Source organism: Oncorhynchus clarkii, chromosome 13 (genome assembly GCF_045791955.1).
Source record: "Oncorhynchus clarkii lewisi isolate Uvic-CL-2024 chromosome 13, UVic_Ocla_1.0, whole genome shotgun sequence".
Taxonomy (NCBI): Eukaryota; Metazoa; Chordata; class Actinopteri; order Salmoniformes; family Salmonidae; genus Oncorhynchus; species Oncorhynchus clarkii.
This window is the reverse complement of record NC_092159.1, coordinates 54,421,412-54,437,961: the sequence shown is the minus strand read 5'-3', so window position 1 is coordinate 54,437,961 and position 16,550 is coordinate 54,421,412.

The following is a 16,550-nucleotide window of genomic DNA, read 5'->3' as shown; positions in this document are numbered from 1 at the left end:
ATACGTTTTGCTAATTCGTAACAAATTGTATATTTAGAAAATTCGTAACATATTGTACAACGTGCAAATTCGTAAAATATTTTGCATTTTGAAAATTCTTAACAAATAATATGAATTGTAATTTGTAAAATAACACATGAAATGGGTGATGGACATCCACAAATGAATACATGCCATACAAAACGTAACATACCATACCAAAATGAGTATCTCGGATTTACATAAATAATATTTCGAAATGCTCTGAGACCAGGTTGCCTATTTCCAGATCGGAATGAATGGGCAGTTGTTTTCTGTTCATTGCGAAGTAAAGAGGGAGTGCTGAATGTTGCAATAGAGTATCGTCAGTTTACCGCCAGACAGCAGCATCACCTTGACGATGTAGCCGAACAACAACAGCAAACTCGCCAATTTTGATTTGGGACCAACGTTGCTCAATTCAGAGCTCACTGTGTGCTTGCTTTGTCCGGGACGTTAGCGCTGCCACACGACACTTCGGATGAGTCTTGGATAGTGCTCAGGGGAATTTAGCCTAGAGTTCATCACCGTTTTTGTAATGCTTTTCTTTTACAACTAATATTACCATCAGAAGCGTTGCTGATCTTTACCGTGCCAATTATTTAGCTAATGGGTCGTTTTAGTGGATGTTCCCTCATGATTTCAGTGAGAAGATGACTGCATTTACTTTGCTCTGCTCGGTCGTGTGATTGCAGTGGGATAGCGGACGCTCACATTCAACGCTGGACTGAGATAGCATAGTTGTTCTAATCAAATATAAAGATTGTTTTGTTTTTTATCAGTCTCGTGCTTATCTTTGATGACAATTGCCTAGCGCTGGCATAAGTTTGAGTTGCCATAGACCGCCAAAAGACACAGAACCTAAACGTCGTTTCAACTTCTAGTCGTTTTTTTGACAACAGTCTTGACGGAGGAAGAATATGTTGATGAAGGAATATAGAATATGTATGCCGCTCACTGTGGAAGAGGTAAGTTAGGGTACTTATATCTCCCAGTTTTTGTGAACATTTTGCGTTTTCTTCTGTCCTACTAAACCTAAAACTGTGAAAGGTTTAGGCTGTTGCATGGTAGGTATCGCGTTGGTCATTGTATGGAATGTCTACCATGCTAGTTGCAAACTGGATGGAGTAGGTAGTTATGCCATTTTCTTGTGAAGAACTTTTGTACCACACTGATTGTAGGAGCTATTTAGAGTACTGTAGACTAAACCACAGGGTGGTGCTGTTGGAAGTATGCTAGGCCTACGCCATACTTCCCTTGTTTGGTTTATTGGCTTTAAGTGCCAAATCTTCACATGCATATCTAAGACACCAAGCAAAACATGTAGAGATGTTACAGTATGTTGTTGTCTGTGTGTGTCACTCTGCTAGCCTACTCATACGACCATCAGTTAGGACTTGTGTCACTCTGCTATTCTACTCATATGACCATCAGTTAGGACTTGTGTCACTCTGCTAGTCTACTCATACGACCATCAGTTAGGACTTGTGTCACTCTGCTAGCCTACTCATACGACCATCAGTTAGGACTTGTGTCACTCTGCTATTCTACTCATACGACCATCAGTTAGGACTTGTGTCACTCTGCTATTCTACTCATACGACCATCAGTTAGGACTTGTGTCACTCTGCTAGCCTACTCATACGACCATCAGTTAGGACTTGTGTCACTCTGCTAGCCTACTCATACGACCATCAGTTAGGACTTGTGTCACTCTGCTAGCCTACTCATACGACCATCAGTTAGGACTTTTGTCACTCTGCTAGCCTACTCATACGACCATCAGTTAGGACTTGTGTCACTCTGCTAGCCTACTCATACGACCATCAGTTAGGACTTGTCACTCTGCTAGCCTACTCATACGACCATCAGTTAGGACTTGTGTCACTCTGCTAGCCTACTCATACGACCATCAGTTAGGACTTGTGTCACTCTGCTAGCCTACTCATACGACCATCAGTTAGGACTTGTCACTCTGCTAGCCTACTCATACGACCATCAGTTAGGACTTGTGTCACTCTGCTATTCTACTCATATGACCATCAGTTAGGACTTGTGTCACTCTGCTAGCCTACTCATACGACCATCAGTTAGGACTTGTGTCACTCTGTAACTACAATGCCTCTGTAACTGTTTTCCCTCTGGTACAAATATAGAGTTAACTGATCGAAAGTGTTTGCTACCCTTCCCCAGACCTGTGCCTCGACACATTCCTGTATTGGAGCTCTACAGACAATTCCTTCGACCTCCTGGCTTGGTTTTTGCTCTGACATGCACTGTCAACTGTGGGACCTTTTATATAGACAAATCATGTCCAAATCATGTAAATTTACTACAGGTGAACTCCAATCAAGTTGTAGAAACATCTCAAGGATGATCAATGTAAAGAGTATGCACCTGAGCTCAATTTCGAGTCTCATTGCAAAGGGTCTGAATACTTATGTAAATAAGGTATTTCAGTTTTTTTTATTTTTGATAAATTAGCTAACATTTCTAAAAACCTGGGTTCGCCTTGTCATTATGGGCTATTGTGTGTAGATATATAAAAAAAAATCAATTTTAGAATAAGGTTGTAACATAACAAAATGTGGAAAAGGTGAAGGGGCCTGAACACTTTCCGAATGCACTGTATGTGGGGGTGTTCATTCCCTTAATTTAAAGACACAAGTAAACTCCTGTAATGATCATTAGTATTTCCTATTTGTGTCCTTTTAGGGATGGTTTCTAAGAAATGACTTCATTTAAAAATAACTGGATCGTTCACATGTTGTTCTATAGTGAAAGAAATATAAATGCAACATGCAAAAAATGTCAGATTTTTACAGAGTTACAGTTCATATGAGGAAATCAGTCAATGGAAATAAATGAATTGATGGATTTCTCATGACTGGGAATACAAATATGCATCTGTGGGTCACAGATGCCTTTAAAAGGCAGGCGCGTGGATCAGAAAACTAGTCAGTATCTGGAATTTTTCGATGGGAAGTTAAGCCCTAGGAAATTTTGCTTAAATTCATCTAAAAGTTAGCTAATAACAGTGAACCTTTTTTGTGGGATACACGTAAGGCAATTCTACGTCTTGTGGCATATTTTGGTTAAACTATCCTCAATTCAATGGAATTGCAACCCTCTGCCTGCACAGTACACTCTTCCATCACATGTACAGCTGATTCTCAAGATCTTGCACACAAATGAGATGCTATTGAGCCCACACTACTACACTGTCAGAGGCAAGGACTACATGCTTTTTGATTACAAAACTGGGTGGGGTGAATATATTTTATATGGCATACATGATTTTTTTGTTAACTAGTAAATAGTAGCCTAAATGTGTTTTAAATCATTTCTAACTTTTTAACAATTTATGCTAATTATTTTTTGATACCATGTAGGTTTTAGCATGCTTGAGCCTGCTAACTGAGGAGTGTTAATTCACCTGTTTCCATACATGTTTAATTTTAAAACATTTGTCTTACAAAGGTGTTGTTTAATCTATCTGTTTAACTATTTATCTGTACATGAAATTGTATTTGTTTTTTAAAAACCTATTTAAAAAAAATCTTTACAGGAAAATGCCACGGGCGCTATCTGATGTGTGGAGACATTTCCCAGCAGCTAATGTAGAAGGAAAAGCTGTGTACTTTTGCAAATACTGTGCCAAATCATATGTGAAAAATGCAACAAAGATGCAGAATCATCTGGCCAAGTGCATAAAGTTCCCTCAGCGCTCACAACAAGCAATCTCTGACAAAAGTCCCTACACTTCTATTCGAGGTGAAAATGATGAATCCGACACCTTAGCGATAGCAACAGCTCATGGTCCTCCTGGAATCTGATGTTTTTTTGACTTAGTGGAGGAACGTAGTCAGAGAAATGCTGATGAATGTCTTGCTCGATCTGTGTATACAACTGGTTCATCTCTGATGCTCACTGGCAATGTGTATTGGAAGAGATTTCTGAATGTTCTTCGCCCAGCATACACTCCTCTAACCAGACATGCATTGTCTACTCATTTGCTGGATGCAGAGTTCAACAGAGTTTAAGTGAAGGTCAAGCAAATCATAGAGAATGCAGACTGTATTGCAATCATCTCTGATGGGTGGTCGAATGTTCGTGGGCAAGGAATAATTAAACTACATCATCTCCACCCCTCAACCAGTATTCTACAAGAGCACAGAAACAAGGGACAACAGACACACCATTCTCTACATTGCAGATGAGCTGAAGGCAGTCATCAATGACCTTGGACCAAAGAAGGTATTTGCACTGGTGACAGACAATGCTGCGAACATGAAGGCTGCTTGGTCTAAAGTGGAGGAGTCCTACCCTCACATCACACCCATTGGCTGTGCTGCTCATGCATTGAATCTGCTCCTCAAGGACATCATGGCACTGAAAACAATGGATACACTCTACAAGAGAGCCAATGAAATGATTAGGTATGTGAAGGGTCATCAAGTTAGAGCAGCAATCTACCTCACCAAGCAAAGTGAGAAGAATAAGAGCACCACATTGAAGCTGCCAAGGAACACCCGTTGGAGAGGTGTTGACATCATGTTTGACAGTCTTCTAGAGGTAAAACAGTCTGCCGATATGGACAGCCCCATCAAGAGGAGTCTCCTGGATTATGTATTTTGGGAGAGAGTGGTAAGCAGCCAGAAACTCCTGAAACCTATAGCAGTTGCCATTGCACGGATTGAGGGACAATTCCATCCTGTCTCATGTTCAGACCCTGCCTGCAGATGTAAGAGAATAAATCCGTATTGCCCTGCCCACTTCACTGTTGCTCCAAGCAGAGGAAACTGCAGTTCTGAAATACATCAAAAAGCGTGAAGACTTCTGCCTGAAGCCCATACATGCCGCAGTGTACATGTTGGACCCCAAGTATGCTGGCAGGAGCATCCTGTCTGGTGCAGAGATCAACAAGGCCTATGGTGTCATCACTACTGTGTCTCGCCACCCTGGCCTGGATGAGGGTAAGGTTCTTGGCAGTCTGGCGAAGTACACTTCCAAGCAAGGGCTTTAGGATGGAAATGCAATATGGCAGTCGTTCCAACATATCTCATCAGCTACCTGGTGGAAGGGACTTTGTGGATCTGAGGCTCTTTCCCCTGTTGCCTCCTCCATCCTCCAAATCCCACCAACATCGGCCGCCTCAGAGCGCAACTGGTCCATGTTTTGGAACACACACACCAAAGCACGCAACAGGCTGACCAATACATGGGTTGAAAAATTGGTGGCCTTCCGGGCAAATTTGAGGCTTTTTGAGCCTGACAACGAGCCATCCTCAACAAGGTTAGAAAGTGATAGTGAAGATGAGGCCTCAGAGTTTGATGTTCAAGAGGTGGACATTGAGGAGGTCCAGGGAGAAGACATGGAAGCCTGAGAGGAAGACAACCAAGGCTTTAGTTTCTAGACTGTCATTTTACAGATGTATGTTGAAAACATTGTTGGGAGATGTGATGGATCATTGGGGATCCTTCAATATTCCCTTTTGTTGTTCAGTGAAATCATCCCATGTGAAGAGTCAACTCATTTAATTAAAGTTAAATTCATAACTAAATCGATTTTTAAATTTCTATTGGAAGGATTTAATCATTTGCAATTATGTCTACTTATGATAAGGTAAAAGGTTTATGTTTATGTCTCCATATGATATGGTAAATATATCCAATGCAAAAAACATCTACATTTCACTGGTATTAATATTAATTTGCATATATTACCATTAATTCCAATATATTCCCGTTAATTCCCACGGAAGGTTTCCACCTCTGAATATTCCCCAAAATGTGCAACCCTATCTGGATGTTTTTAGTTCAGCTCATGAAACATGGGACCAACACTTTACATGTTGTGTTAGTATTTTTGTTCGGTATATAATGTATATTTAAACATTTTGAACTTAAAAAATTAAGCTTTGTAAAAAAAAAAGAGTCAACTCCAAAATTTTATAATGGTTTTATGAGTTCTGTCACATATCATCTCTACAGCTGCATCCCAGACAGGGTCTGTAGTTGTTGTGAAGCACTGTGTGTTGTTCCTGATTAGAGGAAACACTCCCACCGTGGCCACTCTAACCATACAACATTGGTCTGCTGGCACCGCAGTGCTTTTCAATTTTGTCGACAAAATTTTGCAGATGTGTTCACAGGCTGTGGGAGTTTCCTGGCTGCGAGACACTGGCAGTTAATTTACTGCATTCTGGGATGATGAGATACAGTACGTTTGATCTCAGGGGCATTACACTTGATCTTCAATGGGCAGAAAAACTATTTTAGTTCCCTGTGGATTATATTACTGTATCTTCAGAGAGAGAGAGAGAGAGAGAGAGCTCTGCTACCCACAGACTGTTTGTTTGATGCCAGAATAGGATCCTGAGCCTTCTTTGTTTCATGACCTTGCTGTGTTCTGATACCCCTGCCCTCAGTCATGACCTGAGAGAGGTTTATGGTATATGCAGGGAATGATGGTATGTGTTCCTGCTAAGGCCAAACAATGATAGCTTGTGGGGGGACAAAAGCCCTTAGTATAGTCCTTCTGGAGAAGTAAGCCTATGACTTCCTGACCTCGCAGCACACAAATCTGCATTTCAGAATCTTTGTTACTTTCTGTCTGACCCTGTGTATCAACTTGTAACTCTTGAACATCTTGGTTGAAATGATAAATTAAGGCCCTCTTCAACCTTTAGATTCCGGTTTGCTATAAGATGATGACCAGAGTTGACACTGCATTCCTCTATTCCTCAGCAAGAGGAATCATCTGTTTCCCCTGAAACATCAATTAGGCCTATTACTGTGTCATAAAGTCACAGGATCCAGGAGTCATTACACCCATTCCAAACATGTCAACACTTCACAAGAACAAGGTTCTCTTACGTAAAAATAAGCTAATTAACCCTTAGTTGCCATGGAAATGTCATAAAGGGGTGTAAGTCATAAAGTCAACCGAAAATCTTTCTGTCACGGCCGTCTGGAAGGAATAAGTAGTCCAAAGCGCAGCGTGGTGAGCGTACATTTTCTTTATTTGATAAAAATGTTGCCAACAAAACAAAGAAACGACCGTGAAGCTTAACTGGGCGATAATGCCACTAACAAAGTTAACTACCCACACTGAAAGGAGGGAAAAAGGGCTACCTAAGTTTGATTCCCAATCAGAGACAACGATCGACAGCTGTCCCTGATTGAGAACCATACCCGGCCAAAACATAGAAATAAAGGAACCTAGAAATCAAAAAATAGAATGCCCACCCCACATCACACCCTGACCTAACCAAATAGAGAAATAAAACGTCTCTCTAAGGTCAGGGCGCAACACTTTCTGCTTATAGAGACACGTACCTATGGACCCTCTTTAGGTCTCTACAGAACATTGACTTAGGTGTTTCTATATGGACCATCTTTAGGTCTCTACAGAACATTGACTGAGGTGTTTCTATATGGACTCTCTGGTCTCTACAGAACATTGACTGAGGTGTTTCTATATGGACCATCTTTAGGTCTCTACAGAACATTGATTGAGGTGTTTCTATATGGACCATCTTTAGGTCTCTACAGAACATTGACTGAGGTGTTTCTATATGGACTCTCTGGTCTCTACAGAACATTGACTGAGGTGTTTCTATATGGACCATCTTTAGGTCTCTACAGAACATTGACTGAGGTGTTTCTATATGGACCATCTTTACTCTCTGGTCTCTACAGAACATTGACTGAGGTGTTTCTATATGGATCACTTTAGGTCTCTGACATTGACTGAGGTGTTTCTATATGGACCATCTTTAGGTCTCTACAGAACATTGACTGAGGTGTTTCTATATGGACCATCTTTAGGTCTCTACAGAACATTGACTGAGGTGTTTCTATATGGACTCTCTGGTCTCTACAGAACATTGACTGAGGTGTTTCTATATGGACCATCTTTAGGTCTCTACAGAACATTGACTGAGGTGTTTCTATATGGACTCTCTGGTCTCTACAGAACATTGACTGAGGTGTTTCTATATGGACCATCTTTAGGTCTCTACAGAACATTGACTGAGGTGTTTCTATATGGACCATCTTTAGGTCTCTACAGAACATTGACTGAGGTGTTTCTATATGGACTCTCTGGTCTCTACAGAACATTGACTGAGGTGTTTCTATATGGACCATCTTTAGGTCTCTACAGAACATTGACTGAGGTGTTTCTATATGGACCATCTTTAGGTCTCTACAGAACATTGACTGAGGTGTTTCTATATGGACTCTCTGGTCTCTACAGAACATTGACTGAGGTGTTTCTATATGGACTCTCTGGTCTCTACAGAACATTGACTGAGGTGTTTCTATATGGACCATCTTTAGGTCTCTACAGAACATTGACTGAGGTGTTTCTATATGGACCATCTTTAGGTCTCTACAGAACATTGACTGAGGTGTTTCTATATGGACTCTCTTTAGGTCTCTACAGAACATTGACGGAGGTGTTTCTATATGGACTCTCTGGTCTCGCAGCAGGTACAGTCCAAACAAACACCTCAGTTACAATGCTTTATTTCCATGGTGACATTGTTTTGCCGTGGAAATGAGAGCGGTGAAGGTTATCCCTTTTAATAGACCGAGCACAGCAGAATAGTTTGACAGATGGCCTCTCATTTAGCTGCTGCGCGGGATGTGCAATTAACAGAAGGGACAGTGAGTTCAGGGTTTTAAGTCATTTTCTTTCAGGACTCTCCGCTTGCAGGTTGAAACTATTCGACTTTCAGAGTCCACTTAAAGGAGGAAATGATCAAAAGGACGAGGTTGAGAATGTTATCATTCAATGGGCATATCTGATGTGCTATATCCTATTACAACCACTTCAAAATAAAAGTATCCTATGTGTGCCATTACCATAACATCACTTCAAGCTCAATTCAATGTTATAGCTCCATAATGTCATGAATGACTAAAATAGCCTTGGCTTTTAATGCGGGACATATCTTTGTTCGATCTGTTCTATCTGTAGGCCATCTGTTGTTTCCAGGTGGTGCTTCAGTTTCTAATTCCCGCCTCCTGGACTTGAGCATATGGAATGGATTTATTTCCTCTTGTAACTACCCATCCCAGATCCGGGAGCGTAATCATCAACTGACACTAATTAGCATAACGCAACGGACATAAATATTACTAGAAAATATTAATATTCATGAAATCACAAGTGAAATATATTGAAACACAGCTTAGCCTTTTGTTAATCACCCTGTCATCTCAGATTTTGAAAATATGCTTTACAGCCAAAGCAAGACAAGCATTTGTGTAAGTTTATCGATAACCTAGCATAGCATTATGCCTAGCTAGCAGCAGGCAACCTGGTCACGAAAATCAGAAAAGCAATCAAATTAAATTGTTTACCTTTGATGATCTTCGGATGTTTTCACTCACGAGACTCCCAGTTAGAGAGCAAATGTTCCTTTTTTCCAAAAATATTATTTTTGAAGCCGAAATACCTCCATTAGTTTTTCACGTTTGGCTGAGAATTCGACCGGAAATTGTGGTCACGACAACGCCGAAAAATATTCCAAATTAGCTCCATAATATCGACAGAAACATGGCAAACGTTGTTTATAATCAATCCTCAAGGTGTTTTTCAAATATCTATTCGATAATATATCAACCGGAACAGATGGCTTCTTAGTAGGAAAGAGAGAAACAATGACCGCATTTGTCCTTTACGCACAAAACACTCTGAGAGACTTCAGCTGACCACTGACGCGTTTTCAAAATAAAAGCCTGAAACTATGTATTGTGACACTAGACACATTAGGGAAGCCATAGAAAAAGGAATCTGGTTGATATCTCATTCACTGCTCAATAGGGACACATAGGAACGCAGAGGTTTCTAAATAAGAGTCACTTCCTGATTGGATTTTTCTCAGGCTTTCGCCTGCAATAACAGTTCTGTTATACTCACAGACAATATCTTTACAGTTTTGGAAACTTTAGAGTGTTTTCTATCCTAAGCTGTCAATTATATGCATATTCTAGCATCTTGTCCTGACAAAATAGCCCGTTTACTTAGGGAACGTTATTTTTCCAAAAATGAAAATAGTGCCTCCTAGATTCAAGAAGTTTTTAAGCTTATTGGTATCTGTAGAGTGTTTGTTGTGTTTTGGTATGTTAGGAATAGTTGGCCTTACTGTCTTCACTACCCCTAGTGTTTCTTTGAGGTCGTAATGATTTAACCATCTACGTGACCAGGTGTACTATTCCCCACAGTTATTAACAAATGAGAACATTGCCTACTCCCCATTGAAGAGACCAAGTGAGAAAGTATCACCCTCTGAAGTCTATCGAACCTCATCCAACCGTATTGTTCTCTCATCAACCCCACCAGTAAATTGTTCTTGTGTGTTGCCGTGTGATTGTGATTATAGGTCTGTCACTATATCACGGCTCTGGACAGGCTTAGTCTAGCTGGCTGAACACTGGCGGTCTGGCCACTGGCTATAAACCAGATGGGGTTCTTTTTTTGGGCTCACTTGTGATTGAAGATTATATTTTCCCTCCCGACCAGGCTGCCGGTTTAATCTGTTGATGATATCACTGGACTGACCTCCAGTCAGTTTGATGACGTGGTCTAGCTCCAGCCAGTTGCATGGCAGTATGGATCTGTCTCAGAATTGAAATGACCCTTTGCATTTGTCTGAATGTTCACAAATAAGTATCTGTCAGATAAAAAACACATTTTTACCTTGAAATATCACAGACACAGTGCTTCAGACACAGTGCTTCAGAGACAGTGCTTCAGAGACAGTGCTTCAGAGGCAGATGGATGTTGGCCTATGCTATATCAAAAGCAAAGACTATATCAAGTGTTGATTATGTAAGCTACTTGTTTCTTTTAGTCCATTCAAGTAGAGAAAATCCTGGTGGTTACCTTGTTCTAACTACATCATAGCTCAATGCGTTTTCCTCAGCGTTGGGTAGGACACTTTCTAAATGTAATCTGTTAGTTACTAGTTACCTGTCCAAAATTGTAATCCGTAACGTAACTTTTGGATTACCCAAACTCAGTAATGTAATCGAATTACATTTCCCCCTTAAGAGGCATGAGAATGCATTTGGTGTCATCATAATGGCCTCTGACTTGTCGTCAGACTCGCTCAGGTGGAATAAACTTAAAGTTGCACCTTTTTTCAATGCTGGAATGAATGTCGTTGAGAAAACAGAAATGTGTAATTTCCCGCAAACATCCTTTCTGCATTTAAAAGTAATCCAAGAAGTAATTTAGTTTTTCAAAAGTATCTGTATTCTGATTACAATATTTTTGCTGGTGATGTAACCGATTACAGTTTGTTTTTTGTAATCATATTACATGTAACTGATTACATGTAAGCAGTTACTACCCAACCCTGGTTTTCCTGTTCTAAACCATTCCATCCCCTGGTGCGGGTCATCTGCATTGCTAATACTTTCCATAAGATAACGGAACTGTCACGACTCTTCTCATCACATGTCATCACTGCATGGCTTGCAGAGCCATCAAGAGAGACATAGAAAAGTGTAATTAAGTCAGAGAATAGATTGTTTTGATGTGTGAAGCTTCGGGGGACACAACTCCATGTTCGCTGCACTGCTTAAGGATTTAGAAAATCAAATCAAACAAATCACATTTGATTTGCTCTGTGATGTGGTCTGTGATGTGCTCTGTGGTGTGTGTGTGCGTGTGTTTAGACTATGCTAGGCTATTTTCTTCTCGCTGAAGCTCTCCCATGGAGCTTGAGGGGCGTGATGGAGTGTCTCTAATGTTGGCCCTGCATTACAATGGTGTCTCATAGCATCTCTCTGAGGCATAAAAAACTAAACTTATTTCTTATAAATAACCAATCATTTTTCTCTCTTGTGAAACAAATGACCAACAACGACACACAGACTAATCTACTGACGAGACAACACAGAGAATGGGTCAATGTCTTTTTCTGTACTGGCTATCAGATGATTTGATTGCGTCTCCCAGAGTTGAGCTTTGAAAGCTCCGGGCAGTGTTCAATAGGCTGAAAACTGGAGAAAACATGTCGAAACGAATAGTCACTACCTGAACTCCAATCAGAATGCTCTTTTAGATTTATTTGTTTCATTATGTTTTTCCGTTTGGTGCCTACTGAACACTACCCAGGAGCTCTATTGTTTCACCAGCTCCCCTGTACTACTCTGCTCTTATGCTCTGCCTTTCCCCACAGGTCCCTACGCTATTGGCATTTGATTTAAAATCACCCACAAACAGCCTCTTATCGGCTGTCTAGTGACACAGGAACACTGCACACAGTTATATGACATCCATGTTTGAGTGATTGAACAGCTAGATCTTAAATCTCATGCAGGGAGACTGAGGAAGGAACAGTGAATGAAATATCAAAGTATTGGGGGCTGAATGAACAACTGGAGTTTGTGTGTGGTGTGCGTGTGCGTACGTGCTTCTGTATTAGAGGTCGACCGATTATGATTTTTCAACGCCGATACCGATTATTGGAGGACCATAAAAGCCGATACCAATTAATCGGCCAATTTTACATTTTAAATTTATTTGTAATAATGACAATTACAACAACACGGAATTAACACTTATTTTAACTTAATATAATACGTCAATAAAATCAATTTAGCCCCAAGTAAATAATGAAACATGTTCAATTTGGTTTAAATAATGCAAAAACAAAGTGTTGGAGAAGAAAGTAAAAGTGCAATATGTGCTCTGTAAGAAAGCTAACATTTCAGTTCCTTGCTCAGAACATGAGAACATATGAAAGCTGGTGGTTCCTTTTAACATGAGTCTTCAATATTCCCAGGTAAGAAGTTTTAGGTTGTAGTTATTATAGGAATTATAGGACTATTTCCCTCTATACCATTTGTATTTCATTAACCTTTGCCTATTGGATGTTCTTATAGGCACTTTAGTATTGCCAGTGTAACAGTATAGCTTCCGTCCCTCTCCTCGCTCCTCTCTGGGCTCGAACCAGCAAAACAACGACAACAGCCACTGTCGAAGCAGTATTACCCATGTAGAGCAAGGGGAACAACTACTAGAAGGCTCAGAGTTAGTGACGTTTGAAATGCTATTAGCGCGTGCTAACTAGCTAGCCATTTCACTTCGGTTACACCAGCCTCATCTCGGGAGTTGATAAGCTTGAAGTCATAAACAGCGCAATGCTTGACGCACAACGAAGAGCTGCTGGCATATAATCTGCTGCTTGTATGGTCAGTCAGATTATATGGCAAGACACGCTAGATAATATCTCGGCGTCCAAAAATACAGATTTCCGATTGTTATGAAAACTTGAAATCGGCCCTAATTAATCGCCCATTCCGATTAATCAGTCGACCTCTATTCTGTATGTGCATTCTGGCTCAAGTCAGTTGTCAGTTTGTTCATTTGGTAGTAGTGCTTTCTTCCCTCACTTTGAAGAGGCTACAGCTGTTCGGGGTGTTACCGCTAACGACTCCCTGATGAGCATCGAGGAAATGTTTAGTATTCAGCTCGCGGGTCACTTGATGTAATCATGTTCCGTAATCATGTTCTGGCATCACAGTGTGAACCAACCAACCCTCTGTCAGCACCACTAACATCACTGACATCCCTATTCTCTATTCACCCAGACAGGTAGGCTAGGTACACAGAAGAAATGACAGTCATCACAGGGGAGTTAGACTGTATAATCACTTTCAAGGTGATACGGTGATTTGATTTGAATCCCCATTAGAAGACGCCATGACAACAACAAGTCATCCTGGGGTCAGACACGTCACGAAAAGTACATTACAAACAAAAATACTCCAAAATGTACCTACTGTACATTGAAAAAACAGTAGACATTACAGACATATAAAAAACCTGTAAGGTAACATTTAACAGTCAATACGTATATTCAGGAGTCAGTATCTGTCCATTGATATGGTCAGCCTTAGTAGATGTACTTTTAATGTTTTCTTCAATGTGAATCGGTTTTTAGCTTGGGAAATATGATAAGGTGAAAACTTCAGAATAAATGACACTTATTTTGGGACTTATTCCAGACTGTGGGAGGTTACAGAACGTTCCTATAGAAATACATGGTGTGCAGTAGACATGATTTGCTGATCCTGATTCAGCTAATCAAAGTTTTGGAGGATTAGTTGAGTAGTTAAACCAGGTGTTGTCGTGCTGGGCCGGGACAAAAGCCTGCTGGTGGCCAAACCCAGAAGGAAGAACACTACCGTAGCACGTAGCAACAGACTGAACTGCAGGTAATTAAGAGAACACTCTTTCTCCTTTGAATTTAGGCAAATAGAATGTCATGGCAACAGCTTATTCAGTGGCTCTGAGGCTTGTGGCTCATGACAGGCTAAGTAGTTCTGTAATCTCTATCTCATCTCTTTGTATCTCCAATCTCTCTCTGACGATGATGATTATTATTATTGACTGACAGCAACTTGTATTGTATTAATCTCACATTTCAGAATGAGAGAAACCCATCTTCAATCCTCTGAAATGTGTGTGTGTGTGTGTGTGTAAAACACAGCATAAAACTACAGTATTCTTCATGGTGGCGGAGCTAATTGAAACTAACAGTCTCAGCCTTGCTCTCCAGTCCCCAAGGTAGAGGCTTCTCTGGCTACGAGGGGACCGTTCCCTTGCCTCTGTCTGGATCTCATCGTTCAGACTGGCCTGGCACAGAGAGACCAGACGGAAGGAGACACACTCAGCTATCCCATCTGCTAGATGTCAGGGGGTGAGTGTAGTGTGATATGCAGAACCCTCTCTGTTCCCTCACTGCGTCTCCTCCATGGCCTGGTGGCCAGTCTGTTTCTGCTCCACCATGCCAACTTGCCATTGTCTTGCCAATAATTGGCACCGATGCATTCCAGACTGTTTGGTAAAGCAATGATACAGTGTAGCGTTGTTATAGAAACAGTGATGTGTGCTATAGAGGCTTGCATTTTCAGGCACTCCGTCAAGAATTTGTCCATAAAGGGAAGTGGTCATATTAACACATGATGTAGTTCCTACTAAAGGGTTTGCCTCGTTGCCTCTCCAATGTATGGCAAGGGAGGGAAATGCCTGTAAACAAGGAGGACGTTGTGGTATGTAGCCTACATTGATTTTCATTACAGCACTTGGACTTCCAGTTTGTCTTAAAGTATTTCAACCTCAGTGCTCCTGGTTATTATGGTTCTCATCCAGTAAATTGGCAGTTTAGGATCCTGTTTGGCCTCTTCCTGAACGGAGAGATGAACTGTCCTCTCCTTGTGCTCAGGCCACAGTGTAATGAGGCCTGAAGAATGGAGGGAGCACATAGACAGAATAAAGCAATGAGAGTGTCATTGTTGCTCTGGCAACCACTTTAGATTACAAAGTGTCTACTCTGCATATCCTTGCCAATAAAACTGGATCTGTGTGTGTGTGTGTGTGTGTGTGTGTGTGCGTGCGTGCGTGAGCATGTGTCCATTGAGCTGTCAGTGCCAGCCAGCATTGTGACTGCAGTACTTTTAATCATGCTGTTGGCCTGGACTGGACTTGCTCTAAAGACACCTTGGAGAGGAAATCTCTCTGAATGAAGTGTGTGTGTTGTAGAAAGACTCCAGAGTGTGTTTGTGTGTGTTGTAGAAAGACTCCAGAGTGTGTTTCTGTGTGTTGTAGAATGACTCCAGAGTGTGTTTGTGTGTGTCATAGAAAGACTCCAGAGTGTGTTTGTGTGTCATAGAATGACTCCAGAGTGTGTTTGTGTGTGTCATAGAAAGACTCCAGAGTGTGTTTGTGTGTCATAGAAAGACTCCAGAGTGTGTTTGTGTGTCATAGAATGACTCCAGAGTGTGTTTGTGTGTGTCATAGAAAGACTCCAGAGTGTGTTTGTGTGTCATAGAAAGACTCCAGAGTGTGTTTGTGTGTCATAGAATGACTCCAGAGTGTGTTTGTGTGTGTTGTAGAAAGACTCCAGAGTGTGTTTGTGTGTGTTGTAGAAAGACTCCAGATTGTGTTTGTGTGTGTTGTAGAAAGACTCCAGAGTGTGTTTGTGTGTGTTGTAGAATGACTCCAGAGTGTGTTTGTGTGTGTTGTAGAAAGACTCCAGAGTGTGTTTGTGTGTGTCATAGAAAGACTCCAGAGTGTGTTTGTGTGTGTCATTGAAAGACTCCAGATTGTGTGTGTGTGTGTTGTAGAAAGACTCCAGAGTGTGTTTGTGTGTGTTGTAGAAAGACTCCAGAGTGTGTTTGTGTGTGTTGTAGAAAGACTCCAGAGTGTGTTTGTGTGTGTCATAGAAAGACTCCAGAGTGTGTGTGTGTTGTAGAAAGATTCCAGAGTGTTTGTGTGTCGTAGAAAGACTCCAGAGTGTGTGTGTGTTGTAGAAAGACTCCAGAATGTGTGTGTGTGTGTTGTGTGTGTGTTGTAGAAAGACTCCAGAGTGTGTTTGTGTGTGTTGTAGAAAGACTCCAGAGTGTGTTTGTGTGTGTTGTAGAAAGACTCCAGAGTGTGTTTGTGTGTGTTGTAGAAAGACTCCAGAGTGTGTTTGTGTGTGTTGTAGAAAGACTCCAGAGTGT